Genomic DNA, 27,831 nt, shown 5'->3' with positions numbered 1-27,831 from the left:
TCAGTGGACCACGTTCACCTTCAACTTGGCAAAAAAGAAAAGGTTGCAATGCAACCTGAGACTATGGCAAACAAACCCTCTATTTTATAATATACTGGTAGTAATATAAATTGATGAAAACTCTTAGCAACTTAGCAACGTCTGTTAAATTTTAAATGTGTATATCTTTTGACCTAGCAATCACATTTCTCAAATTTTATCCTGCAGCTATATTTGCCCACAAGGAAATGACATGTACTATTGTACTGAGTACTGTTCATAATAGCAAAACACTGGCAATGAACTAGAAATCCATCACAATGTCCTGTTAATGAAGTAAAGTACATCCCCGTGACAGAAAACAAAATGACACCTGTAATCGAAGACTATCAGATATAAGATCTCCTGATTCATTCGGACATGACAAAAGCCAGGTACAGAACTGTGTTTGTGGTGGCTACCTTTTATGTATAAAACAAAGAGGGTAAGGAGATTAAAGTGATCTATAGAGTCAACACAATCCCAATCAAAATTTCATAGGTTTTTGGGTAAAATTGACAAACTGATTCTAAATTTAAATGAAATGCAAAGAACCTAAAATAGCCAAATGAGAAGAAAAATAAAGTCGGAGAAGGCTAACATTCCTTGACTGGAGGAATTATTATACAGCTATATAGTAATCAAAACACAGGCATGATAGGCTTCCCTGGTGCGCAGTGGTTGAGAGTCTGCCTGCTGATACAGGGACACGGGTTCGTGCCCGGTCCGGGAAGATCCCACATGTCTCAGAGCACTGGCCGTTGAGCCATGGCCGCTTAGGGGGACTGAGCCTGTTGCGTCCGAGCCTGTGCTCCGCAGCGGGAGAGGCCACAAGGGTGAAGGACCGGCGTACCAAAAAAAAAAAAAGCATGATATTGGCCTAAAGACCAGAAAATAGGTCAGTGAACAGAGTAAAAGTCCAGAAATGAATCAACGTATCATGAACACCCATTTTTGACAAAGCACAAAGGAAATGAAATAGAGAAAGGATAACCTTGTCAAAAAATGGTGCGAGAACATTTGGATATTCCACACGTAAAAAAAAAACAAAACGATGAGCTTGGATCCATACCTCAAGAGTAGCAAAAGATTTGAATAGATGCTTCAACAAAGAAGATATTCAGGATTGATGTTACAAGATGGCAACATCGGTTGTTCCTGACTTCACTCCCCCTCATAAGGAGATCAACTAACAACCATTCATTGACAAGACTCCACTGAGATGATCCTAAGAGGCTGGAGAGAGGCTAAAGCACCCCCCTGCAACAGAGACCAAGACAGACCCTCCTTAGAAGTTTATAGGAGTGGGTGGTTGGCGGGACGATCACTGCCCCTCCCCAAGGCAGCATGGCCCCACTCTGAGGGGTCTCCTGAGCCTAAAAGTTCCTGCCGTGGAAAAAGAGCGCCAGGGTGCACACCCAGCTCCTCCAGCATTCTGGGTTGTTTTCTTGGGAGCTTACACTCTGGTCTTGCCCCACAGGGACTGTTGATAGATCTGCAGTGCTTGACCACTGGAAATCTGACTGTGATAGAGAGGAGAGGAGGGCTTGCAACAGCCAGTGCTCAAATCTTGGCAGAATGAGTTCCTACCTGTAGCACACAAGTGACAGCCCAAGCGGCGGCGCTGTGCTCATCTGCAGAGCCAAGAAGTAGCACACCTTGACCAGGGACTTCCAGTGGGGTACAGATCTGTCTGACTTCAGTCTTCAAACAAAGAGCTTTGCAGCCTGCAAACCTGGCTTTCCCCCACCAGGGGCAGGGAGCTGTGTCACAGCCAGCATGCTGATTGTAGCTCCAGTCCCTACCAGAAAGTCTGACCTGTTCACTGTGAGGCTGCTTGGAACTAGCCTGGGCAGGGGACTAATTATAGCCCCACCCACTGCTGAATAGAGCCTTCGGTTCCACTCGACCAGGGAATCTAACCACAGCACTCAGGAACCTGTGTAACCCGCCCAATATCCCTGCTTACAGTGGTAAACCTGAACAGAGAGCACAGCCTCTGGCTTTCCCATCTACAGAGCAAAAGCAGTAAGCCCCATCTTGCCAGGAATTCAGTGCACATCTTGCCTGATTCAGGTTCCCAAACAAAAGGCTGTGCACCCCCTGGACCTGTCCTGCTGCCCCCATCAGGGCAAGAAAGCTATTTCATAGGCCATCTACTGCTGAGTACAGTACCTAGTTCCAACCATCTAGTACCTGGCCAGAGTACCCATCTCACAGCCTTGCTTGGGCAGGGAACCAAGCCAGCAGTCCTATCTAACTGTTCTCAGCCAGGGGCGTTCCCCCATGTGTCCCCACCCCAAAGCTCAGGCAGTGTCCTCACAGAAAAATAAACCCTGATGGTAAACCCACCTGTTTATTACCGCAGACACATCCAGAGCCCAAACTGAGCGGGACTGGTGAAGAAATGTCTCAACCAAGTGAATAAGTCTGGAAGAGGAACCTGCTAACTCAAGTGAGGAGATAACAACATAAAGAATCATGGGCCATGAAAAACAACATAAAGAATCATGGGCCATGAAAAATCAGGTAAACATGACATCACCACAGGAAACTAATAAAGCTCTGATAACTGATCCTGAAGAAATTGAGAATTTACCACTGTAAGATAAAGAATTCAGAACAGTCCTCTTAAAGTAGCTTAGTAAACTACAAGAACACACAGGCAACTAAATGAAATTAGGAGCAACATTGCATGAGCAAAACAAGAAGTTCAACAAAGTAACAGAAACCCTCAACAAACAGATACCAAGAAATCCTAGAGCTGAAAAATACAATGACTGAACTGAAGAATTCAATAAAGAGCTTCAAAAGTAGACTTAACCATGCAGAAGAAAGAATCAATGTTCTAGAAACAGGGACATTTGAAAATCCCGTCACAGACCAAAAAGAAAAAAGGATTTTAAAAAGTGAAGGAAGGTATGTGGGACTTAAGGGACACAATCAAAACAATAACTGCATCGTGGGAATTCCAGAAGGAAAAGAGATAGAAAGGGTAAGAAAGTATATTTAATGCAATAATGGCTGAAAAACTTCCAAACCTGGGGAAAGAAATGGATATCCAGATCCATGAGGGCCCAAAGGAACCAAATATGTTGAACGCAAATAGGGCTACACCAAGGCACACTATATTAAACCATCAAAATCAAAGACGGGGCTTCCTGCTGGCGCAGTGGTTTGAGAGTCCACCTGCCGATGCAGGGGACATGGGTTTGTGCCCCGGTCTGGGAAGATCCCACATGCCGCGAAGCGGCTGGGCCCGTGAGCCACAAATACTGAGCCTGCGCGTCTGGAGCTTGTGCTCTGCAACAAGAGAGGCCGCGATAGTGAGAGGCCCGCGCACCGCAATGAAGTGTGGCCCCCACTTGCCTCAACTAGAGAAAGCCCTCGCACAGAAACGAAGACCCAACACAGCAAAAAATAAATAAATTCATTAATTAAAAATTTTAAAAAAGTCTACAAATAATAAATGCTGGAGAGAGTGTGGAAAATAGGGACCCATCCTACATTGTTGGTGGGAAGTAAAATGGGTGCTGTCACTATGGAAAACTGTATGAGGTTCCTTAAAAAACTAAAATTGAGTTACCATATTATTTGGCGATCCCACTCCGGATCTATACCTGGAGAACACTAATTTGGAAAAGACACATGTACCCCAATGTTCATGGCAAGCCTATTTACAATACACCAAAGACATGGGAAGCCACCTAAACATCCATCACAGATGAATGGATAAAGAAGACATGGTATGTATGTGTATATGTTTATAACATATGCAACATTTATACTGTACACACACCACACACAACACCCACACACACACACACACACACACACACTGGAATACTACTAAGCCATAAAGAAGAATGAAATAATGCCATTTGCAGCAACATGGATGGACCTAGAGATTATCATACTATGTGAAGTAAGTCAAAGAAAGACTTATGTGTGGAATCTAAAATAGATACAATGAACTTATTTACAACAGAAGTCACAGACATAGAAAACAAACTTTTGGTTACCAAAGGGGAGGAGGGAGGGGGAGAGGATAAATGAGGAGGTTGAGATTACAGATACACAATACTACATATAAAGTAGATAAAACAAGGTCCTACTGTATAGCACAAGAACTATATTCATATCTTGGAATAGACTATAAAGGAAAAGTACTGAAAAGACATAATATATAGTTTTTACATACATAAAAATATATATTCCATATATATATACAAAAAACTGAATCACTTTTCTGTACACCAGAACTAACACAAACATTGTAAATTAACTATCCTTCCTTTAAAACAAAGATTAGAAAAAAGAAATAAAGGAGATGAAAGACTTTTCCAAACAAGGTGAAGGCATTTCACCACTAGACCTGTCTTACAAGAAATGCGAAAGTAAAAGGACACAAATTACATCACAAAACATAATAAGGCAGCATAAAACATCACTGGTAATGGTATATATTATATATATATTATATATATATATATATATATATATACACACACATACACATACATACAAAAAGAGTTTGTAATACGGTAAAGGTGGTGCAAAATTCACTTACAACTCTAGTTTTAAAAGTTAAAAAACAAATATAGTGGGCTTCCCTGGTGGTGCAGTGGTTGAGGAATCTGCCTGCCAATGCAGGGACATGGGTTCGAGCCCTGGTCTGGGAGATCCTACATGCTGCGGAGCACTGGGCCCGTGAGCCCAAAATTACTGAGGCCTGCGCATCTGGAGCCTGTGCTCCGCAACAACAGAGGCCGCGATAGGCACACCGTGATGAAGAGTGCCCCCGCTCGCCTCAACTAGAGAAAGCCCATGCACAGAAATAAGACCCAACACAGCCATAATAATAAATAAATATCTAACAATAGTAAAAAATAACCATAGCTACAATAATATGCTGTTGGTCACACAATATAAAAAATATGTAAAATGTAACATCAATAACCTAAATTGTGAGGGGGGCGAGAAGTAAAAATGTAAAGTTTAGGAATGCTACTGAAGCTAAGTTGTTATCAACTTTAAAATGGGTTGTTATAACTTTAAGATATTTTATGGGACTTCGCTGGTGGCACAGTGATTAAGAATCTGCCTACCAATGCCGGGGCATGGGTTCGAGGCCTGGTGTGGGAAGATTCCACATGCTGTGGGAGCAACTAGGCCCGTGCGCCACAACTACTGAGCCTGCGCTCTAAAGCCCAAGAGCCACAGCTATCAAGTCTGCGTGACCAGAGCCCGTGCTCCGCAACAAGATCAGTCACAACAATGATAAACCTACACACTGCACTAGAGAAAGCCCATGCGCAGCAATGAAGACCCAATGCAACAAAAAAAAAAAAGTGATATTTTTATGTAAGCTTCATAGTACTCACAAGCCAAAATCCTGTAGTATTAAACAAAGAACATGATAAAGAAGTCAAAGCAGTGTGATGCGGAAGATGGCGGAAGAGTAAGATGCAGAGGTCACCTTCCGACCCACAGATACACCAGAATACATCTACACAACACGAGAACAACTCCTACAGAACACCTACTGAACGCTGGCAGAAGACCTCAGACCTCCCAAAGGCAAGAAAGTCCCCATGTACCTGGGTAGGGCAAAAGAAAAATGAATAAACAGAGACAACAGGATAGGACAGGACCTGCACCATTGGGAGGGAGCCGTGAAGAGGAAAGTTTCCACACACTAGAAGCCCCGCGTTGCGGGCGGAGACTGCGGTGGCGGAAGGGGGAAGCTTCGGAGCAGCGGAGGAGAGCGCAGCCACAGGGGGCAGCGGGAAAAGTGGAGAGATTCCTGCACAGAGGGTCGTGCCGGCCAGCACTCACCAGCCCAGAGGCTTGTCGCTCACCCACCAGGGCTTGCGGGGCTGGGAGCCGAGGCTCGGGCTTCGGATGGAGCGCAGGGAGAGGACTGGGGTTGGCGGCGTGAACACAGCCTGCAGGGGTTAGTGCACCACGGCTAGCCGGAAGGGAGTCCGGAAAATCCTGGACCTGCCGAAGAGGCAAGAGACTTTTTCTTCTCCTCTTTGTTTCCTGGTGCGCGAGGAGAGGGGATTAAGAGCGCCACTTAAAGGAGCTCCAGAGACGGGCGCGAGCCGCGGCTAAAGCTCGGACCCCGAGAGACAGGCATGACACGCCAAGGCTGCTGCTGCTGCCACCAAGAAGCCTGTGTGCGAGCACAGGTCACTATCCACACCCCCTTCCAGAGAGCCTGTGCAGCCCGCCACTGCCGGGTGCCCAATCTAGGGACAACTCCCCCAGAAGAACACACGGCGCGCCTCAGGCTGGTGCAACGTCACTACTCTGCCTCTGCCGCCGCAGGCCCGCCCCGCACTCCGTGCCCCTCCCTCCCCTGCAGCCTGAGTGAGCCAGAGCCCCCGAATCAGCAGCTCCTAAATTTAAAAACCCCGTCCTGTCTGAGCGAGAACAGACCGCCCTCCGGCGACCACGCAGAGGCAGGCCAAATCCAAAGCTGAGCCCCGGGAGCTGCGAGAACAAAGAAGAGAAAGGGAAATCTCTCCCAGCAGCCTCAGGAGCAGTGGATTACATCTCCACAATCAACTTGATGTACCCTGCATCTGTGGAACGAAGAGACAACGAATCATCCCAAATTGAGGAGGTGGACTTTGAGAGCAAGATTATTATTTATTCCCCTTTTCCTCTTTTTGTGAGTGTGTAGTGTATGCTTCTGTGTGAAATTTTGTCTGTGTAGCCTTGCTTCCACCATTTGTCCTAGGGTTCTATCCGTCCGTTTTTTCTTTAAAAAAATTTTTTTTCTTAATAATTATTTTTTATTTTAATAACTTTATTTTATCTTATGTTCTTTCTTTCTCCCACCCCCTCCCCCTCCCTCTACTCCCTTTTATTCTGAGCCATGTGGATGAAAGGCTCTTGGTGCTGCAGCCAGGACTCAGTGCTGTGCCTCTGAGGTGGAGAGCCAACTTCAGGACACTGGTCCACAAGAGACCTCCCAGCTCCACATAATATCAAATGGCGAAAATCTCCCAGAGATCTCCACCTCAACGCCAGCACCCAACCTCACTCAACGACCAGCGAGCTACAGTGCTGGACACCCTATGCCAACCAACTAGCAAACAGGAACGCAACCCCACCCATTAGCAGAGAGGCTGCCTAAAATTCATAATAAGTCTACAGACACCCAAAACATACAACCAGACGTGGACCTGCCCACCAGAGAGACAAGATCCAGCCTCATCCACCAGAACACAAGCACTAGTCCCCCTCCACCAGGAAGCCTACACAACCCACTGAACCAACCTTAGCCACTGGGGACAGACACCAAAATCAACGGAAACTACGAACCTGCAGCCTGCAAAAAGGAGACCCAAACACAGTAAGATAAGCAAAATGAGAAGACAGAAATACACACCAAAGATGACGGAGCAAGATAAAAACCCACCAGACCAACAAACGAAGAGGAAATAGGCAGTCTACCTGAAAAAGAATTCAGAATAATGATAGTAAAGATGATCCAAAATCTTGGAAATAGAATAGACAAAATCCAAGAAACATTTAACACGGACCTAGAAGAACTAAAGATGAAACAAACAACGATGAACAACACAATAAATGAAATTAAAAATACTCTAGATGGGATCAATAGCAGAATAACTGAGACAGAAAAAACGGATCAGTGACCTGGAAGATAAAATAGTGGAAATAACTACTACAGAGCAGAATAAAGAAAGAAGAATGAAAAGAACTGAGGACAGTCTCAGAGACCTCTGGGACAACATTAAACGCACCAACATTCAAATTATAGGGGTTCCAGAAGAAGAAGAGAAAAAGAAAGGGACTGAGAAAATATTGAAGAGATTATAGTTGAAAACTTCCCTAGTATGGGAAAGGAAATAGTTAATCAAGTCCAGGAAGCACAGAGAGTCCCATACAGGATAATCCAAGGAGAAATACTGCAAGACACATATTAATCAAACTGTCAAAAAATTAAATACAAGGGCTTCCCTGGTGGCGCAGTGGTTGGGAGTCCACCTGCTGATGCACAGGACACGGGCTCGTGCCCCGGTCCGGGAAGATCCCACATGCCGTGGAGCGGCTGGGCCTGTGAGCCATGGCCGCTGAGCCTGCGCGTCCTGAGCCTGTGCTCCACAATGGGAGAGGCCACAACAGTGAGAGGCCCGCATACCACAAAAAAAAAACCCTAAAAAAAATTAAATACAAAGAAAGCATATTAAAAGCAGCAAGGGAAAAACAACAAATAACATACAAGGGAATCCCATAAGGTTAACAGCTGATCTTTCAGCAGAAACTCTGCAAGCCAAAAGGGAGTGGCAGGACATATTAAAGTGATGAAGGGGAAAAACCTGCAACCAAGATTACTCTACCCAGCAAGGATCTCATTCAGATTTGATGGAGAAATTAAAACCTTACAGACAAGCAAAAGTTGAGAGAGTTCAGCACCACAAACCAGCTTTACAACAAATGCTAAAGGAACTTCTCTAGGCAAGAAACACAAGAGAAGGAAAAGACCTACAATAACGAACCCAAAACAATTTAGAAAATGGGAAGAGAACATACATATCGATAATTACCTTAAATGTAAATGGACTAAATGCTCCCACGAAAAGACACAGATTGGCTGAATGGATACAAACAACAAGGCCCATATATGTGCTGTCTACAAGAGACCCACTTCAGACCTATAGACACATACAGACTGACAGTAAGGGGATGGAAAAAGATATTCCATGCAAATGGAAACCAAAAGAAAGCTGGAGTAGCAATTCTCGTATCAGACAAAACAGACTTTAAAATAAAGACTATTACAAGAGCAAAAGAAGGACACTACATAATGATAAAGGGATCGATCCAAGAAGAAGATATAACAATTGTAAATATTTATGCACCCAACATAGGAGCACCTCAAATACATACGGCAAATACTAACAGCCATAAAAGGGGAAATCGACAGTAACACATTCATAGTAGGGGAGTTTAACACCCCACTTTCACCAATGGACAGATCATCCAAAATGAAAATAATAAGGAAACACAAGCTTTAAATGATACATTAAGCAAGATGGACTTAATTGATATTTATAGGACACTCCATCCAAAAACAACAGAATACACTTTCTTCCCAAGTGCTCATGGAACATTCTCCAGGATAGATCATATCTTAGGTCACATATCAAGTCTTGGTAAATTTAAGAAAATTGAAATTGTATCAAGTATCTTTTCCGACCACAATGCTATGAAACTAGATATCAATTACAGGAACAGATCTGTAAAAAATACAAACACATGGAGGCTAAACAATACACTACTTAATAATGAAGTGATCACTTTAGAAATCAAAGAGGAAATCAAAAAATACCTAGAAACAAATGACAATGGAGACACGACAACCCAAAACCTATGGGATGCAGCAAAAGCAGTTCTAAGAGAGAAGTTTATAGCAATACAAGCCCACCTTAAGAAACAGGAAACATCTCGAATAAAACAAACCTAACCTTGCACCTCAAGCAATTAGAGAAAGAAGAACAAAAAAACCCCGAAGTTAGCAGAAGGAAAGAAATCATAAAAATCAGATCAGCAATAAATGAAAAAGAAATGAAGGAAACGATAGCAAAGATGAATAAAACTAAAAGATGGTTCTTTCAGAAGATAAACAAAATTGATAAACCATTAGCCACACTCATCAAAAAAAAAGGGAGAAGACTCAAATCAATAGAATTAGAAATGAAAAAGGAGAAGTAACAACTGACATTGCAGAAATACAAAAGATCATGAGAGATTCCTACAAGCAACTCTATGCCAATAAAATGGACAACCTGGAAGAAACAGACAAATTCTTAGAAATGCACAACCTGCCAAGACTGAATCAGGAAGAAATAGAAAATATGAACAGACCAATCACAAGCACTGAAATTGAAACTGTGATTAAAAATCTTCCAACAAAAGCCCAGGACCAGATGGCTTCACAGGTGAATTCTATCAAACATTTAGAGAAGAGCTAACACCTATCCTTCTCAAACTCTTCCAAAATATAGCAGAGGGAGGAACACTCCCAAATTCGTTCTACGAGGCCACCATCACCTTGATACCAAAACCAGACAAGGATGTCACAAAGAAAGAAAACTACAGGCCAATATCACTTATAAACATAGATGCAAAAATGCTCAACAAAATACTAGCAAACAGAATCCAACAGCACATTAAAAGGATCATACACCATGATCAAGTGGGGTTTATTCCAGGAACGCAAGGATTCTTCAGTATACGCAAATCAATCAATGTGATAAACCATATTAACAAACCGAAAGAGAAGAACCATATGATCATCTCAATAGATGCAGAGAAAGCTTTTGACAAAATTCAACACCCATTTATGATAAAAACCCTGCAGAAAGTAGGCATAGAGGGAACTTTCCTCAACATAATAAAGGCCATATATGACAAACCCACAGCCAACATCATCCTCAATGGTGAAAAAACTGAAAGCATTTCCACTAAGATCAGGAACAAGACAAGGTTGCCCACTCTCACCACTCTTATTCAACATAGTTTTGGAAATTTTAGCCACAGCAATCAGAGAAGAAAAGGAAATAAAAGGAATCCAAATCAGAAAAGAAAAAGTAAAGCTGTCACTGTTTGCAGATGACATGATACTCTACATAGAGAATCCTAAAGATGCTACCAGAAAACTACTAGAGCTAATCAATGAATCTGGTAAAGCTGCAGGATACAAAATTAATGCACAGAAATCTCTGGCATTCCTATACACTAATGATGAAAAATCTGAAAGTGAAATCAAGAAAACACTCCCATTTACCATTTCAACAAAAAGATTAAAATATCTAGGAATAAACCTACCTAATGAGACAAAAGACCTGTATGCAGAAAATTATAAGACACTGATGAGAGAAATTAAAGATGACACAAATAGATGGAGAGATATACCATGTTCTTGGATTGGAAGAATCAATATTGTGAAATGACTCTACTACCCAAAGCAATCTACAGATTCAATGCAATCCCTATCAAACTACCACTGGCATTTTTCACAGAACTAGAACAAAAAATTTCACAATTTGTATGGAAACATAAAGACCCCGAATAGCCAAAGCAATCTTGAGAACAAAAAATGGAGCTGGAGGAATCAGGCTCCCTGGCCTCAGACTATACTACAAAGCTACAGTAATCAAGACAGTATGGTACTGGCACAAAAACAGAAAGATAGATCAATGGAACAGGATAGAAAGCCCAGAGATAATCCCACGCACATATGGTCACCTTATCTTTGATAAAGGAGGCAGCAAAGTACAGTGGAGAAAGGACAGCCTCTTCAATAAATGGTGCTGGGAAAACTGGACAGGTACATGTAGAAGTATGAGATTAGATCACTCCCTAACACCATACACAAAAATAAGCTCAAAATGGATTAAAGACCTAAATGTAAGGCCAGAAACTATCAAATGCTTAGAGGAAAACATAGGCAGAACACTCTGTGACATAAATCACAGCAAGATCCTTTTTGACCCACCTCCTAGAGAAATGGAAATAAAAACAAAAATAAACAAATGGGACCTAATGAAACTTCAAAGCTTTTGCACAGCAAAGGAAACCATAAACAAGACAAAAAGACAACCTCAGAATGGGAGAAAATATTTGCAAATGAAGCAACTGACAAAGGATTAATTTCCAAAATTTATAAGCAGCTCATGCAGCTCAATAACAAAAAAACAAACAACCCAATCCAAAAATGGGCAGAAGACCTAAATAGACATTTCTCCAAAGAAGATATACAGACTGCCAACAAATACATGAAAGAATGCTCAACATCACTAATCATTAGAGAAATGCAAATCTAAACTACAATGAGATATCATCTCACACCAGTCAGAATGGCCATCATCAAAAAATCTAGAAACACTAAATGCTGGAGAGGGTGTGGAGAAAAGGGAACACTCTTGCACTGCTGGTGGGAATGTGAATTGGTACAGCCACTATGGAGAACAGTATAGAGGTTCCTTAAAAAACTACAACTAGAACTACCATACGACCAGCAATCCCACTACTGGGCATATATCCTGAGAAAACCATAATTCAAAAAGAGTCATGTACCAAAATGTTCATTGCAGCTCTATTTACAATAGCCAGGAGATAGAAACAACCTAAGTGTCCATCATCGGATGAATGGATAAAGAAGATGTGGCACATATATACAATGGACTATTACTAAGCCATAAAAAGAAACGATATTGAGCTATTTGTAATGAGGTGGATGGACCTAGAGTCTGTCATACAGAGTGAAGTAAGTCAGAAAGAGAAAGACAAATACCGTATGCTAACACATATATATGGAATTTAAGGAAAAAAATGTCATGAAGAACCTAGGGGTAAGACAGGAATAAAGACACAGACCTACTAGAGAATGGACTTGAGGATATGGGGAGGGGGAAGGGTAAGCTGTGACAAAGCAATAGAGTGGCATGGACATATATACACTACCAAACGTAAAATAGATAGCTAGTGGGAAGCAGCCGCATAGCACAGGGAGATCAGCTCGGTGCTTTGTGACCACCTAGAGGGGTGGGATAGGGAGGGTGGGAGGGAGGGAGATGCAAGAGGGAAGAGATATAGGAACATATGTATATGTATAAATGACTCACTTTGTTATAAAGCAGAAACTAACACACCACTGTAAAGCAATCATACTCCAATATAGATGTAAAAAAAAAAAAATAAAGCATATTGATACTAAAACTTACCAAAACACACACAAAAAAGGCAGAATTAGAAATGATGGATATACAAAACAGCCAGAAAATAATCAACAAAATGGTAATAGTAAGTCTTTACCTATAAATAATTGCCTTACATATAAATTGATTAAATTCTCCAATCCAAAGACACAGAATGAATGAATGGCTTTAAAAACAAATAAACCAAAAAACCCAAGACCCAATTATATGCTGCCTACAATACAAATACTTTAGCCTTAGAGACATGCATAGACTGAGTGTGATGGAATAGAAAAACGTATTTCAAGAGAATGGTAACAAACAAAAACAAAACAAAAAAACCCCCCAAATTTATTTTTAAAAAAGCAGGGATAGCGATAGTTATATCAGACAAAGTAAATTTTAAACTAAAAATGGTAAAAAGAAACAAAGAAGGTCATTGTATAATGATAAATGTGTCACTCCATCAAGAAGATATAGCAAGTGTAAATATTTATATAACCCAACATCAGGGCACCTAAATATACAAAGCAAAAACTAACAGAAGGGCTTCCCTGGTGGCACAGTGGTTGAGAGTCCGCCTGCCGATGCAGGGGACGCGGGTTCGTGCCCTGGTCCGCGAAGATCCCACATGCCGCGGAGCGGCTGGGCCCGTACGTCCAGAGCCTGTGCTCCGCAACGGGAGAGGCCGCAGCAGTGAGAGGCCCGCGTACCGCAAAAAAAAAAAAAAAAAAAAAAAAAAAAAACAGAAAAAGGACAAATAAACGGCAATCCAATATAGTTGGAGATTTTAATACTCTCAACAACAGGTAGATCATCCAGAGAATCAATTTTAAAAAAGCAGATCCAGGGCTTCCCTGATGGTACAGCGGTTAAGAATCCGCCTGCCATTGCAGGGGACACGGGTTTCAGCCCTGGTCTGGGAGAAGACAAGCCACAGAATAACTAAGCCCGTGTGCCACAACTAGTGAGACCACGCTGTTGAGCCCCCGCACCACAAATACTGAAGCCCACGCGCCTAGAGCCCATGCTCCACAATAAGAAGCTACTGCAATGAGAAGCCCATACACCACAACGAAGAGTAGCCCCTGCTCACCACAACTAGAGAAAGCCTGTGCACAGCAACAAAGACCCAACACAGCCAAAAATAAAGAAATAAAATAAATAAATTTATGTTAAAAAAAAAAAGATCTGAACAACACTATCGATCAAATGAACCCCATGGACATAAACATTCTATCCAACAAAAGAACACACATTCTTTTCAAACTCATATGGAACATTTTCTAGGATAGACCATATGTTAGGCCACAAAGCAATCCTTGGCAAATTCCAAAAGTTACAACTGCACCAACTTCTCTGGCCACAATGGTATGAGACGAGAAATTAACAATAGGAGGAAAACTGAAAAATTCACAAATACAATGGAAATTAAACAACACTCTCCTCAACAACCAATGGATCAAAGAAGAAATTAAAGGGAAAATTTAAAAAGTATCTTTAGACAAATGAAAATGGAAACAACACACCAAAACTCACAGGATGCAGCATAAGCAGTTCTAAGAGGAAAATTCATAGTAATAAAATGTCTTTATTAATCATCAATAAAGATTTTAAATAATCAACTGTATGACTTAAGGATCTATAAAAAGAAGAACAAACTGAGATCACACTTAGCAGAAGAAATAATGATTAGATCAGAAATAAATAAAACAGCAGAAAAAAATGTTTAAAGATTAAAAGAACAAATAGCTGGTTCTTTGAAACAATAAACTTGACAAACCTTTAGCCATTCTAATGAAAAAAAGAGGGCCCAAATAAACAAAATTATAAATGAAAAGGAAATATTACAACTGATACCCCAGAGATACAAAGGATCATAAGAGCCTACTATGAACAACTGTATGTAGAAAAACTGGGCAACCTAAAAGAAATGGAAAAATTCTTAGATGCATACAACCTACCAAGCCTGGATCAAAAAGAAATAGCAAATCTGAACATACCAATTACTAGCAAGAAGACTGAATCAGTAATCAAAAATCTCCCAATGAAAAAAGCTCAAGACCAGACAGATGGCTTCAGTGGTGAATTTTACCAAACATTTAAATTAGAATTAATGCCAATCCTTCTCAGACTTTTCCAAAAGCTCGAGGAGGACGAAATACCACAAACACATTTTATGAGGCCAGCAGTACCCTGATACCAAACCCAGAAAAGGACTACAAGAAGAGAAAACTACAGGCCAATATCCCTGACATACACAGATGCAAAATTTTTCAATAATACCAAACCAAATTCAGCCGCACATTAAAAGATCATTCACCCTGATCAAGGAGGATTTATCCCTGTGATCAAGGACAGTTCAACATATGCAAATCAATCAATGCCATACAACACATTAATAGAATGAAAGAAAAAACACGTGATCATCTTCATAGATGCAGAGAAAGGACTTGACAAAATTCAACATCTGTTCATGATAAAAACTCGACAAAGTAGGTACAGAAGGAACACCCCTCCACATAATAAAGGCCATTTATATCAGGCCCACATTTAATACCATACTCAATAGTGAAAGGTTAAAAGATTTTCCTCTAAGATAAGGAACAAGGATGCCCCTCTCAGCACTCCTATTCAACATATTACTGGAAGTTTCAGCCAGAGCAATCAGCAATAAAAAGAAATGAGAGGCATCAGAACTGGAAATGACGAAGTAAAATTTTCTATTTGCAGATGAAATGCTTTTATATATAGAAAATCCTGGAGACTGGTTCAAGATGGCGGAGTAGGAGGACATGCGCTCACTCCCTCTTGCTAGAGCACCGGAATCATAACTGCTGAACAATCATCAACAGGAAGACACTGGAACTCACCAAAAAAGATACCCCACAACCAAAGACAAAGGAGGAGCCACATGAGACGGTAGGAGCAATGCAATCACAATAAAAGCAAACCCCATAACTGCTGGGCGGGTGACTCACAAACTGGAGAACACTTATACCACAGAAGTCCACCCACTGCAGTGAAAGTTCTGAGCCCCACGTCAGGCTTCCCAACCTAGGGGTCCAGCAACGGGAAGAGGAATTCCTAGAGAACCAGACTTTGAAGGCTAGCGGGATTTGACTGCATGACTTCGACAGGACTGCGGGAAACAGGGACTCCATTCTTGGAGGGCACACAAAAGGAGTGTGCACATTGAGACCAAGAGGAAGGAGCAGTCTCCCGATAGGAGACTGAACCAGACCTACCTGCTAGTGTTGGAGGGTCTCCTGCAGAGGTGTGGGGGGGGGGGTGGCTGTGGCTCACCATGGGGACAAGGACACTGGCAGCAGAAGTGCTGGGAAGTACTCCCTGGCGTAAGCCCTCCCAGGGTCCCTCATTACCCCACCAAAGTGCCCAGGTAAGCTCCAGTGTTAGGTTGCCTCAGGCCAAACAACCAACAGGGAGGAAACCCAGCACCACCCATTAACGGTCAAGTGGATTAAAGTTTTACTGAGCTCTGCCCACCAGAGCAACAGTCAGCTCTACCCACCACCAGTCCCTCCCATCAAGCCTCTTAGATAGCCTCATCCACGAGAGAACAGACAGCAAAAGCAATAAAAACTAAAATCCTGCAGCCTGTGGAACAAAAACCATATTCACAGAAAGATAGACAAGATGAAAAGACAGTGGACTATGTACCAGGTGAAAGAAGAAGATAAAGCCCCAGAAAAACAACTAAATGAAGTGGAGATGGGCAACCTTCCAGAAAAAGGATTCAGAATAATGATAGTGAAGATGATCCAGGACCTTGGAAAAAGGATGGAGGCAAAGATCAAGATGAAGAAATGTTTAACAAAGACCGAGAAGAATTAAACAACAAACAGATATGAACAATACAATAACTAAAATGAAAACTACACTAGAAGGAATCAATAGTGTAGGAATTCCTTCCTACACGAGAAGGAATCAATAACTGAGGCAAAAGAACAGATAAGTGACCTGGAAGACAGAATGGTGGAATTCATTGCTGTGGAACAGACTATAAAGAAAAAGAATGAAAAGAAATGAAAACAGCCTAAGAGACCTCTGGGACAACATTAAACGCAACAACATTCGCATTATAGGGGTTCCAGAAGGAGAAGAGAGAGAGAAAGGACCAGAGAAAATATTTGAAGACATTATAGTCAAAAACTTCCCTAACATGGGAAAGGAAATAGCCAGCCAAGTCCAGGAAACACATAGAGTTCCATACAGGATAAACCCAAGAAGAAACACGCTGAGACACAGAGTAATCAAATTGGCAAAAATTAACAACAAAGAAAACTTATTGAAAGCAGCAACGGAAAAATGACAAATAACATAGAAAGGAACTCCCATAAGGTTAACAGCTGATTTCTCAGCAGAAACTCTACAAGCCAGAAGGGAGTGGCATAATATATTTAAAGTGATGAAAGGGAAGAAACTACAACCAAGATTACTGTACCTGCCAAGGATCTCATTCAGATTCGATGGAGAAATCAAATCCTTTACAGACAAGCGAAAGCTAAGAGAATTCAGCACCACCCAACCAGCTCCACAACAAATGCTAAAGGAACTTCTCTAAGTGGGAAACACAAGAGAAGAAAAGGACCTATAAAAACAAACCCAAAACAATTAAGAAAATAGTCATAGGAACATACATATCAATAATTACTTTTGGGCTTCCCTGGTGGCGCAGTGGTTGAGAGTCCGCCTGGCGATGCAGGGGACGCAGGTTCGTGCCCCGGTCTGGGAGGATCCCACATGACGCAGAGCGGCTGGGCCCGGGAGCCATGGCCGCTGAGCCTGTGCGTCCGGAGCCTGTGCTCCACAACAGGAGAGGCCACAACAGTGAGAGGCCTGCGTAGCCCAAAAAAAAAAAAAAAAAGTGAATAAATGCTCCAACCAAAAGACACAGGCTCACTGAATGGATACAAAAACAAGACCTGTATATATGCTGTCTACAAGAGACCCACATCAGACCTAGAGACACATACAGACCGAAAGTAAAGGGATGGAAAAAAATATTCGATGCAAATGGAAATCAAAAGAAAGCTGGAGTAGCAATACTCACATCCGATAAAACAGACTTCAAAATAAAGAATGTTACAAGAAACAAGGAAAGACACTACATAATGATCAAGGGATCAATCCAAGAAGAATATATAACAATTATAAATATATATGCACCCAACATAGGAGCACCTCAATACATAAGGCAACTGCTAACAGCTATAGAAGAGGAAATCAACAGTAACACAATAATAGTGGGGGACTTTAACACCTCACTTACACCAATGGACAGATCATCCAAAATGAAAATATAAATATGGAAACAGAAGCTTTACATGACACAATAGGCCAGATATTTAATTGATATTTATAGGACATTCCATCCAAAACCAGCAGATTACACTTTCTTCTCAAGTGTGCACGGAACATCCTCTAGGATAGATCACATCTTGGGTCACAATCAAGCCTCAGTAAATTTAAGAAAATTTAAATCATATCAAGCATCCTTTCTGACCACAACGCTATGAGATTAGAAATGAATTACAGGGAAAAAAAGGTAAAAAACACAAACACATGGAAACTAAACAATATGTTACTAAATAACCAAGAAATCACTAAAGAGATCAAGGAGGAAATCAAAAAATACCTAGACACAAATGACAATGAAAACACAACGTCCGAAAACATATGGGATGCAGCAAAAGCAGTTCCTAGAAAAAAATTTATAGCTATACAAGCCTACCTCAAGAAACAAGAAAAATATCAAGTAAACAATCTAACCTTATACCTAAAGGAACTAGAGAAAGAAGAACAAACAAAACCCAAAGTTAGCAGAAGGAAAGAAATCATAAAGATCAGAGCAGAAATAAATGAAATAGAAACAAAGAAAACAATAGCAAAGATCAATAAAACTAAAACCTGATTCTTTGAGAAGATAAACAGAATTAATAAACCATTAGCCAGACTCATCAGGAAAAAGAGGAAGAGGACTCAATAAAATTAGACATCAAGGGCTTCCCTGGTGGCGCAGTGGTTGAGAGTCCACCTGCCGATGCAGGGGACATGGATTCATGCCCTAGTCTGGGAGGATCCCATGTGCCGTGGAGCGGCTGGGCCCGGGAGCCATGGCCGCTGAGCCTGCGCTCCGCAATGGGAGAGGCCACAACAGTGAGAGGCCCGTGTACCGCAAAAAAAAAAAAAAATTAGACATGAAAAAGGAGAAGTTACAACAGACACCGCAGAAATACAAAGCATCCTCAGAGACTACTACAAGCAACTCTGTGCCAATAAAACGGACAATGTGGAAGAAATGGACAAATTATTAGAAAGGTATAACCTTCCAAGACTGAACCAGGAAGAAACAAAATATGAACAGACCAATCACAAGTAATGAAATTGAAACTGTGATTAAAAATCTCCCAACAAACAAAAGTGCAGGACCAGATGGCTTCACAGGTGAATTCTATCAAACATTTAGAGAAGAGCTAACGCCCAGCCCTCTCAAACTCTTCCACAAAATTGCAGAGGAAGGAACACTCCCAAACTCATTCTATGAGGCCAGCATCAGCCTGATACCAAAACCAGACAAAGATACTACAAAAAAAGAAAATTACAGACCAATATCAATGATGAATATAGATGCAAAAATCCTCAACAAAATACTAGCAAACAGGGCTTCCCTGGTGGCGCAGTGGTTGAGAGTCCACCTGACGATGCAAGGGACGTGGGTTCATGCCCCAGTCCGGGAGGATCCCACATGCCGCGGAGCGGCTGGGCCCGTGAGCCATGGCCACTGAGCCTGCGCGTCCAGAGCCTGTGCTCCGCGGCGGGAGAGGGCCGTGTACCGAAAAAAATACTAGGAAACAGAATCCAACAACACATTAAAAGGATCATACACCACGATCAAGTGGGATCTATCCCAGGGATGCAAGGATTCTTCAGTATACACAAATCAATCAATGTGATACACCATATTAACAAACTGAAAAATAAAAACCACATGATCATCTCAATAGATGCAGGAAAAACTTTTGACAATATTCAACACCCATTTATGATAAAAAACTCTCCAGAAAGTAGGCACAGAGGGAACCTACCTCAACATAATAAAGGCAATACACGACAAACCCACAGCAAACATCATTCTCAATCAAGAAAAACTGAAAGCATTTCCTCTAAGATCAGGAACAAGACAAGGATGTCCACTTGCACCGCTATTATTCAACATAGCTTTGGAAGTCCTAGCCACAGCAATCAGAGAAGAAAAAGAAATACAAGGAACACAAATTGGGAAAGAAGAAGTAAAACTGTCACTGTGTGCAGATGACATGATACTATATAGAGAGAATCCTAAAAATGCCACCAGAAAATTACTAGAGCTAATCAATGAATTTGGTAAAGTTGCAAGATACAAAATTAATGCACAGAAATCTCTTGCATTCCTATACACTAATGATGAAAAATCTGAAACAGAAATTATGGAAACATTCCCATTTACCATTGCAACAAAAAGAATAAAATACCTAGGAATAAACCTACCTAGGGAGATAAAAAACCTGTATGCCGAAAACCATAAGACACTGGTGAAAGAAATTAAAGATGATACCAACAGATGGAGAGATATACCATGTTCTTGGATTGGAAAAATTAATACTGTGAAAATGACTATACTACCCAAAGCAATCTACAGATTCAAAGCAATCCCTATCAAATTACCAATAGCATTTTTTACAGAACTAGAACAAATCATCTTAAAATTTGTATGGAGACACAAAAAACCCCGAACAGCCAAAGCAGTCTTGAGGGAAAAAACGGAGCTGGAGGAATCAGACTCCCTGACTTCAGACTATACTACAAAGCTACAGTAATCGAGGCAATACGGTACTGGCACAAAAACAGAAACAAAGATCAATGGAACAAGATAGAAAGCCCAGAGATAAACCCACACACCTATGGTCAACTAATCTATGACAAAGGAGGCAAAGATATACAATGGAGAAAAGACAGCCTCTTCAATAAGTGGTAGTAGGAAAACTGGACAGCTACATGTAAAAGAATGAAATTGGAACACTCCCTAACACCATACACAAAAATAAATTCAAAATGGATTTGAGACCTAAATGTAAGAGTGGACACTATAAAACTCTTAGAGGAAAACACAGGAAGAACACTCTGACATAAACCACAGCAAGATCTTTTTTGATCCACCTCCTGGAGTAATGGAAATAAAAATAAACAAATGGGACCTAATGAAACTTCAAAGCTTTTGCACAGCAAAGGAAACCATAAACAAGATCAAAAGACAACCCTCAGAATAGGAGAAAATATTTGCAAATGAATCAACAGACAAAAGATTAATCTCCAAAATATATAAACAGCTCATGCAGCTCAATATTAAAGAAACAAACAACCCAATCAAAAATGGGCAGAAGACCTAAATAGTTATCTCTCCAAAGAAGACATACAGATGGCCAAGAAGCACATGAAAAGCTGTTCAACATCACTAATTATTAGAGAAATGCAACTCAAAACTACAATGAGGTATCACCCCACACCAGTTAGAATGGGCAACATCAGAAAATCTGCAAACAACAAATGCTGGAGAGGGTGTGGAGAAAAGGGAACCCTCTTGCACTGTTGGTGGGAATGTAAATTGATATAGCCACTATGGAGAACAGTATGGAAGTTCCTTAAAAAACTAAAAATAGAATTACCATGTGATCCAGCAATCCCACTACTGGGCATATACCCAGAGAAAACCATAATTCCAAAAGACACATGCACCCCAATGTTCATTGCAGCACTATTTACAATAGCCAGGTCATGGAAGTAACCTAAATGCCCATCGACAGACAAATGGATAAAGAAGTTGTGGTACATATATAGAATGGAATATTACTCAGCCATAAAAAGGAACAAAATTGAGTCATTTGTTGAGACGTGGATGGATCTAGAGACTGCCATACAGAGTGAAGTCAGAAAGAGAAAAACAAATATCGTATGTTAACGCATGTATGTGGAACCTAGAAAAATGGTACAGATGAACTGGTTTGCAGGGCAGAAATTGAGCCACAGATGTAGAGAACAAACATATGCACACCAAAGGGGGAAAACCGTGGTGGAGTGGGGGTGGTGGTGTGCTGAATTGGGCGATTGGGATTGACATGTATACACTGATGTGTATAAAACTGATGACTAATAAGAACCTGTTGTATAAAAAAATATATAAAATAAAATTCAGAAATTCAAAAAAAGAAGAAAATCCTAAAGACTCTATCAAAAATAACCTGTTAAATCTAATCAATGAATCCAGTAAAGTTGTAGAATACAACATTAACATTGAAAAATCAGTAGCATCTCTATTATAATAAATTATCTGAAAAAGAAAGAAAATTATTCCATTTACAGGAGCTTCAAAAACAATAGCATATTTAGCAGTGAATTTAACCAAGGAGGTGAAAGATCTCTACTCTGAAAACTACAAGACACTGATGAAAGAAAGAAATCAAAGACAACACAAATAAATGGAAAGGTATCCTGTGTTCATGGATGTGAAGAATATTGCTGCAGTGTCAACACTACCAAAAGCCATCTAGAGATTTGATGCAATTCCTATCAAGATTCCAATGGCATTTTTTACAGAAGTAGAAAAACCAATGCTAAAATTTATATGGAAGCACAAAAGACTCTGAATAGCCAAAGCAATCCTGAGAAAAAAGGACAAAGCGGCTGGTATCACTTTCCTGATTTCAAGCTATACTTACAAAACTACAGGAATCAACAGTATGGTACTGGCATAAAAACAGATAAATAGACTAATGGAACAGAATCAAGAGCCCAGAAATAAACCCAAGTATATATGGTCAGATAATATTTGACAAGGAAGCCAATAATACTCAATGGAGAAAATAGTGTCTCTGCAATAAATGGTAAAAATTGGGTATCCACATGGAGAAGAATGAAATTCCACCCTTATCTTACACCACTCACAAAAATTAATTCCAAATGGATCAAAGACCTAAATGTAAGACCTGAAACCATAAACCTCCTAGCAGAACACAGAAAAAAAGCTCCTCGACATGGATCTTGGCAATGATTTTTTAAAATATGACACCTAAAGCACAAGCAACAAAATAAAAGAAACAAATGGAACTACATCAAATCAGAAAGCTGCACAGCAAAAGAAAAAAGTCAACAAAATTAAAAGATAACCTTTGGAATGGGAAGAAGCATTTGCAAACCATTTATCTGAAAAGGGGCTAATATCCAAAATACACAGGGAACTCATATGCACAAAAAATAAGAATCCAATTTAAAAATGGGCAAAGAACTTGAATACATACTTGTCCAAAGAAGATACACGAATGGCCAACAGGTACATGACGACGCTCAATATCACTAATCACTAGAGAAATCCAAATCAAAACCACAATGAGATATCACCTCACTCCTGTCAGGATGGCTAGCATCAAAAAGACAAAAGATGGGCTTCCCTGGTGGCGCAGTGGTTGAGAGTCCGCCTGCCGATGCAGGGGACACGGGTTCGTGCCCTGGTCCGGGAAGATCCCACATGCCGCGGAGCGGCTGGGCCTGTGAGCCATGGCCGCTGAGCCTGCGTGTCCGGAGCCTGTGCTCCGCAACAGGAGAGGCCACAACAGTTAGAGGCCCACGTACCACAAAAAAAAAAAAAAAAAAAAAAAAAAGACAAAAGATAACAAATGTTGCCAGGATACAAAGAAAAGGGAACCCTTGTGCACATTGGTGGGATTATAAATTGTTTCAGCCACTATGTTAAACAATATGGAGTTCCTCAAACCATTAAAAACAGAACTACCATATGATCCAGACATCCCACTTCTGGGAATATACCTGAAGAAAACAAAAACATGTGAAAGTGATATCTGCATCTCCATGTTCACAACAGCATTATTTACAATAGCCAAGACATGGAAACAACCTAAGTATCCATCAATGGATGAATGGATAAAGAAGCTGTGCTATATACACACAATGGAATACTAGTGTAAGAAACGAGGAAATCCTGCTATTTGCGACAACACAGATGGCCCTTGAGGGCATTATGCTAAGTGAAATAAATCAGGGAGAGGAAGACAAATATGAGATGATCTTACTTATACGTGGAATCTAAAAAAATAGCCAAAATCATGGAAAAAGTGATCAGATCTGTGGTTATCAGAGGTGGAGAAGGGTGGGAGAAACTGGATGAAGGTGGTCAAAAGGCACAAACTTCCACTTATAAGATAAATAAGTACTAGGGATGCATGATGACTATATGCATGATAAATATATATGTAAGTTGTATGATAAATATATATACATAAGTTGTTAAGAGCATAAATCCTAAGGGTTCTCATCACAAGGAAAAAAATTTTTCCTTTATTTTATATTGATATGAGATGATGGATGTTAACTAAACTTAATGTGGTAATCATTTCACTATATATGTAAGTCAAATCATCATGCTGTACACCTTAAACTTACACAGTTCTGTATGTCAATTACACCTCAATAATACCAGGGGCGGGGGGAGCTAACACATATGGCAAAACAGCTCAAGAACAGATGCTCAACATCGTTAGTCCTTAGGGAAGTGCATGAGGAAGGATTAAAAGAGGCACGAGAAAACTTTTGGGGGTGACGAATCTGTTTACTATCTTGATTGTGGTGATGGTTTAATAGGTATATGACATGTTAAAAAATATAAAATTGCACACTTTAAATACAGTAAGTCCCCTACATACGAACCTTCAAGTTGTGACCTTTCAAAAATGTGAACGTGCGGCCCATCAGTCAGGCGTGAGTGAAACTGCAGCTTTCTCCTACTGCTGATGATACTTCAGCTCTACCACCTCCCACCTCCTCTCCCTCCTCCAGTCAGTAACTCTTCTTGCCTGCTCACTCGATGTCAGCCCCTGTATGCCAGCTGTTGTACTGTACTACTATACTTTTCAAGGTACTGTACTGTAAGACTCAAAATGTTTTTATTTTTTGTGTTTGTTTTTTATGTATTATTTCTGTGAAAAGTATTATAAACCTATTACAGTAAACTAGTATTAATATATAGCCGATTGTGTTGTGTACCTAGGCTAACTTTGTTGGACTTACGAACAAACTGGACTTATGAACATGCTCTCAGAACGGAAGTCGTTGGTATGTAGGGGGCTTACTGTATGTGTACCTCAAAAGCAGCTGTTTTAAAGAAAGAAAAAAAAAGCAAAGTGGGGAGACTTTTAAAAGTGAATTATTTTTTCATGTTTTTAACATTTTTTAAAAGTTTTGAACCATATGAATATATATTATCTACTCCAAAAATTAAATAACAATAGAAATGACATTTAAGCCAAAAAAGGGTAGTTTGAGTTGATATTTTTCCTGCTTAAGTTACAAATCCTCTCAAAGGATTTCCCTAGCCCACAAATTCCTCACTAGACCAGCAACTCTCAGCTGTTTACTCTGCTCCCTTGGGTGACTGGGAATCCAAAGACATGGTGGCTTCCTGTTCATGGTTATAGACTGAGAGCAGTGTTCTGTTAGGCCATGTATATGTACATATGTTTTCTTTGACCTCAGAAGAATCTGACTAACATCTTAAGGTCATGTCAAATATGGGGTAGCACCAATAAAATCTGAGAGAATGTTCCAGATTCAAAGACCAGTATAGATTTGCTTCTGTGCCACCCAGTATCAGCTAAGATGAGCTCAGCAGTAAGATGCATAGGAAGAAATAACTCTCATAGTCTTTAAATTATCAGAAATGTGGCCTCGGGAATTCCCTGGCAGTCCAGTGGTTAGGATTGCACACTCTCACTGCCAAGGGCCCGGGTTTCAATCCCTGGTTGGGGAACTAAGATCCCACAAGCCGAGCAGCACGGCAAAAAAAAAAACAGAAAGGAAATTTGGCCTCAAAACTCCCGTTTTTTTTTCTTTTTTTGGCTGCGCGGCTTGTAGGATCTTAGTTCCCTGACCTGGGATGGAACCTGTGTCCCCTGCAGTGGACGTGCAAAGTCCTAACCACTGGACCACCAGGGAATTCCCTGGCCTCAAAACTTGAATCGGGCTTCCCTGGTGGCCCAGTGGTTGAGAGTCCGCCTGCCGATGCAGGGGACACGGGTTCGTGCCCCGGTCCGGGAGGATCCCACATGCCGCGGAGCGGCTGGGCCCGTGAGCCATGGCCGCTGAGCCTGCGCGTCCGGAGCCTGTGCTCCGTCCGCAACGGGAGAGGCCACAACAGTGAGAGGCCCGCGTACCGCAAAAACAACAACAACAACAAAAAACAAACTTGAATCAAATTATAATGCAGCTGTTTACAATAAACATAAGAGGAAGGGAAATTCTAACATGGAGAGAAATCCAAACCTCCCAACCAACTATGGTGGTTAAAAACCCAGGGTGCTCCTGCCAAATTCAGGATATGTTACTCACTCCAGATAACCTGCCTATGATCTCCAGTTGGAGAGACGATCAATGTTCCTTTGGCCCCTGATGCTGTTCAACAACAGCAATCATTCCCGAGGTGCTGTCACAAGCCAGGGAATGTTTCTGTTTTTTTCCACCAAGGGATTAAAGATATTGGATCTGGACTGTGAGGCCAATGAGGGACGGTTCCATTGTCTAGCATTTCTCATCAGGAATCAATTCTCCCAAGTGATAAGAATCAACCTTTAGATTAGAGGTCAATTTGCCAAATGGGAGTCATCTTGCAGGTTCGTTACAAAATGGATGCTGAGCCCTGCTGCATAATGAGTAAGCCGGTCTATGGAAATCCTACACGAGGCTTCCTGTTACCAGTCGCTTTGGAATGCTCACCTACCTTCAGCTTCCTCATTTAAATTTTGTGTGACTGACATAAAAGTGCATGCTTATTGAAGAGTTTAACAGAGATAACACTAAGGACTATTTATAAAAGTAGAGTTACGGTTCAAGTTTTTGGAAAATTTGCATCAGAATTTCACCATTGTAAACACCTTGAGTAAATGTGGACCAGAAGAGCTCTTTTCAGTTTACTGGGTTTATCCAAGACTGGGATATTTCTTAGGATTTTGTGGCTTTGGGTGAAAATACCTTCACTTTGATCTGCTCCAACAGCAAACAACAACAAAACACCCCATAAACCAAGATATCATTAGCTGGACCTCTAGAAGCCTCAACTCCTGCTAAACTGATACCATGATTGCTCTTCAAAATCATCTGGAGAAGGTCTCCCTCATTGCTTTCAGCGAACACAATTCACTCTGCTTTGAAAGCTTCCCCAGCTCCTTTCATTTAACTCTGCCTTCACCTTTCTTTAAGGCTACCCCAAATCCCACACTGTACCCAGGACAATTCAAAGAAACTACCCCTGGCTACTGTGAATTGTGCTTTCAGAAAGCAACAAGCAGCCAGAGCACACGCAGCCCGGTGAACCTGCAGGGGGAGCTGGAGAATGAAATGATGGGATTTATGTTTCTAAGTGTTGGCCCTGGTTGAAGTGTAGAAATTAGAATGCAGAACTAAGGAGGATCCAGAACACAGGAGGAATGATATCACAGCTGAGCCCTGAACACATTGGTTGGGGAGGGGGAGGTGTGTCAGGAGCACCCACTCGGCAGAAAATCCAAATACAACCTTATAATCAACCATCTGCAGATTCAACTAATCTCAGGTGTGTAGTACTGCAGTATCTATTAATTGAAAAAAATCCACCTATCAGTTCAAACTCGTGTTGTTCAAGGGTCAACTGTACTTACATGGTACTAGAAGGTAAGGATGGGTGTTGAGGCTGAAAAGTTTGAGTTTTGAGGAAAGACCTTCAGAAGGCTCCTATTTAATGGCTTGAAGCAAGAGATGGGTCATTTCCTGAGAAGTGGGGCAGTGGAAAGGATCTCCAGGGTCTGAGATACTCTGAATTCACTGGGGGCGAAGGAGGGCGGGGCAGGGGATGGGGCGGGCCCAGAAGCCCTCAGCAGCTTGAAGGCTTGAAAGTGTGATTATGCAGGATCGTGGAACAAAAGAACCATGATTAACTATCGATATCATTTGTGCCCTAATTCAGAAGACTCCCTAG

At 41.1% G+C, this 27,831-nt stretch overlaps 1 long non-coding RNA gene across 3 annotated transcripts in view; it reads right to left on the bottom strand.

Annotated features, from left to right (window-relative positions):
* The window catches only part of LOC109550287 (uncharacterized), an 89,316-nt gene that overhangs the window by 56,000 nt on the left and 5,485 nt on the right, over nucleotides 1-27,831 (bottom strand). The window lies entirely within an intron of this gene.

This window comes from Tursiops truncatus, chromosome 13 (assembly GCF_011762595.2).
Source record: "Tursiops truncatus isolate mTurTru1 chromosome 13, mTurTru1.mat.Y, whole genome shotgun sequence".
NCBI lineage: Eukaryota > Metazoa > Chordata > Mammalia > Artiodactyla > Delphinidae > Tursiops > Tursiops truncatus.
The sequence above is the reverse complement of the archived record's forward strand: the minus strand, read 5'-3'. Positions and strand labels throughout refer to the sequence as shown.